Source organism: Leptonychotes weddellii, unplaced genomic scaffold (genome assembly GCF_054177405.1).
Source record: "Leptonychotes weddellii isolate Sample4059 unplaced genomic scaffold, ASM5417740v2 HiC_scaffold_3878, whole genome shotgun sequence".
NCBI lineage: Eukaryota > Metazoa > Chordata > Mammalia > Carnivora > Phocidae > Leptonychotes > Leptonychotes weddellii.
This window is the reverse complement of record NW_027992026.1, coordinates 1-2,453: the sequence shown is the minus strand read 5'-3', so window position 1 is coordinate 2,453 and position 2,453 is coordinate 1. Positions and strand designations below refer to the sequence as shown.

Here is a 2,453-nt window from a genome sequence, read left to right as displayed (position 1 = left end):
GAGAATGTCAGCACCCCCAAAACAGGGACTTTCCTTTGTATTCATGTCTATGCGCCTAGTACTTGAAGTAGTGCCTGGTGCAGAGAAGGTGCACAAGAAATACTGTATATTTTTTTTATATATATTTTTTTACTTTATCAACCTTTTTAAAAATTGTTTTATTGTTATGTTAGTCACCATACATTACATCATTAGTTTTTTGTTTGTTTGTTTGTTTTTTGCAAGACAACAAATTCTTTTATTTGCCATTGAAAAGCAACGCAGGTATCCAGAGATAGGGTGTACTCTCTAATCTGACCTCCTCACCAGGGTAATGCCACAAAGGCTTTGTTGTTCAGTGGCTGTAGGCACAGCAGCTTCTCAAAGAAAACGAGGGTTTCCTACAAAGACTTACGTGAGGCTGACGGGGGAGAGGACAACTAGAATGGAAACAGTACGAGGGCACTCAGCTTCCCTAACCAAGTTCAACGTTGACACACATTTCCCTGCGGTAGAAATACCCGAATGTTACAGAGCTAAGACTATCTGCCTTTAACCCCTTTTCAGTATCAACAAAATTTGGGGATTCTTTTCAGGAAAGCGTCTGTAACTTTTGTTTAAGGAACAGGATGGCGATGGCAGATATTTAAGGCCATTTATCTATCAGCTCTGTCTTCCCCTTGACTATCTTACTTAATGCCTCCTACCTACCCAACTTAATGCCTACCTACCTACCTGTCTCTGATAGAGACAGACTATCTGACTTCAGGCTATTTCCAGGCCTCCCTTGAGAGGAAACACTGAACATAAGTTGATGGCACTGCTCTCCACACTTTTTTCTCAGGAGTTCCACGGTCAAGGCAATGGTGACAGCTAGTCATCCACAGTGATGTTTCGGAAAAGGTACGCCATGGACTCCCCATTGTGGATTCTCCGAATTGCTTCAGAAAGAATCAGACTGATATCCACAGTCTTTATCTTGGGACACTGCAGCTTCTGCACCTCGTGAGGGACAGTGTTCGTCACCACCACCTCATCAATGGAGGACTCCTCGATCAGGCGGGGGGGGCCTCAGCAGACAGGATGCCGTGAGTGGCCATGACGTAGATCTTGTAAGCACCTCTCCCTTTGAGGATCTCCACAGCAGCAACAAAACTTTCCACACCATCAATAATGTCATCCACTATGATTGCGATGCGCCCGCCAACATCTCCGACTACGGTTATCGGTGGCTTCTCTTTGGCCATCATCAACGGCAACTCCAGACCCGGGTGGACAGTAGCATTTTTGACCATTGGGGGAGAATGGCGACTGTCATCCATGTCCAGCTCTGCACACTGGGCTTCTCCGTGGATCACAGCTAACCCCAGGTGGAGTCTCTCAGCGTATGACTGGGCCCTTTTGGCAGCATCAGGAGACTTAGCCACAATGACTGCATTCCTGTAATTCGGAATTTCTTCCTGGATATACTGAAGCAGGAAAGGTGAGGCTCTAAGGTTGTCCACGGGAAAGCTGAAAAAGCCTTGCATTTCCTTTTGATGAAGATCCATAGTGATAATGTGAGTTAAACCTGCTTTCGCCAGCATGGATGCCAGGAGCTTGCACACAATGGAACCCCTCTTCCTCATCTTGCTCTGCTTGCTGCAGGGGAAGTAAAGGATGACTCCGATAATGTTCCCGGCAAAGGCAGTCTTCAGTGCGTAGGCCATGATCAGTAGCTATATTCACATCTCTGGGTATTGTCTGTATAATGAAAATATCTTGGCCACGAACAGACTCTTTTATTTCAACTCTTGTTTCTCCATTGGTCTCTTGATAGACCACAGATTTCCCCAATTCAGCACCAAGACGCTCGGTGATGCGCTTGGCCAGCTCGGTGCAGGCGGCCTGGAGTTGGCCGAGAGGACTCGGTAGCCGGTGCGGGTGGTGTTCATGGTCGGGCGGGCGGCGGGGCACGGAGGGTCGAGGATGCGGAGAGCGGGGGCAGCAGCAGCAGCAGCTTCTTGGGCATCGTCCGGCCTGCGCCCGGAGTGGCTCTGACCCAGGTGGTCGCGAGGCGCGGGGTCCGGCTGGGGAAGGCGCCGAGACCCCAAGCACGGGAGGGGAGAGGCCCGAGACCCTCACGGTCCTCCTACCGGAGGCCGCCAAGGACTGGGGCGGAACCCACGCTCGCCGCGACCGGCGTTTCAGCCACCTCCTACATCATTAGTTTTTGATGTAGTGTTCCATGATTCATTGTCTGTGTAGAACACCCAGTGCTCCATGCAGAACGTGCCCTCTTGAATACCCATCACCAGGCCAACCCATCTTCCCACCCCCCTCCCCTCTAGAACCCTCAGTTTGTTTTTCAGAGTCCATCATCTCTCATGGTCCCCCCTAAGGTCAGGAACGCGACAGGGATGTCCACTATCACCACTGCTATGTATTTTTTAATCAAAAACTGTTTAAGATACATCCTTTGCTCCATCAACCAG

General features: G+C 49.6%; 1 pseudogene; it reads right to left on the bottom strand.

Moving 5' to 3' along the window:
- Nucleotides 1-790: 790 nt before the first annotated feature.
- LOC102745776 (phosphoribosyl pyrophosphate synthase-associated protein 1 pseudogene) lies at nucleotides 791-2,126 on the bottom strand (annotated as a pseudogene).
- Nucleotides 2,127-2,453: the final 327 nt, after the last annotated feature.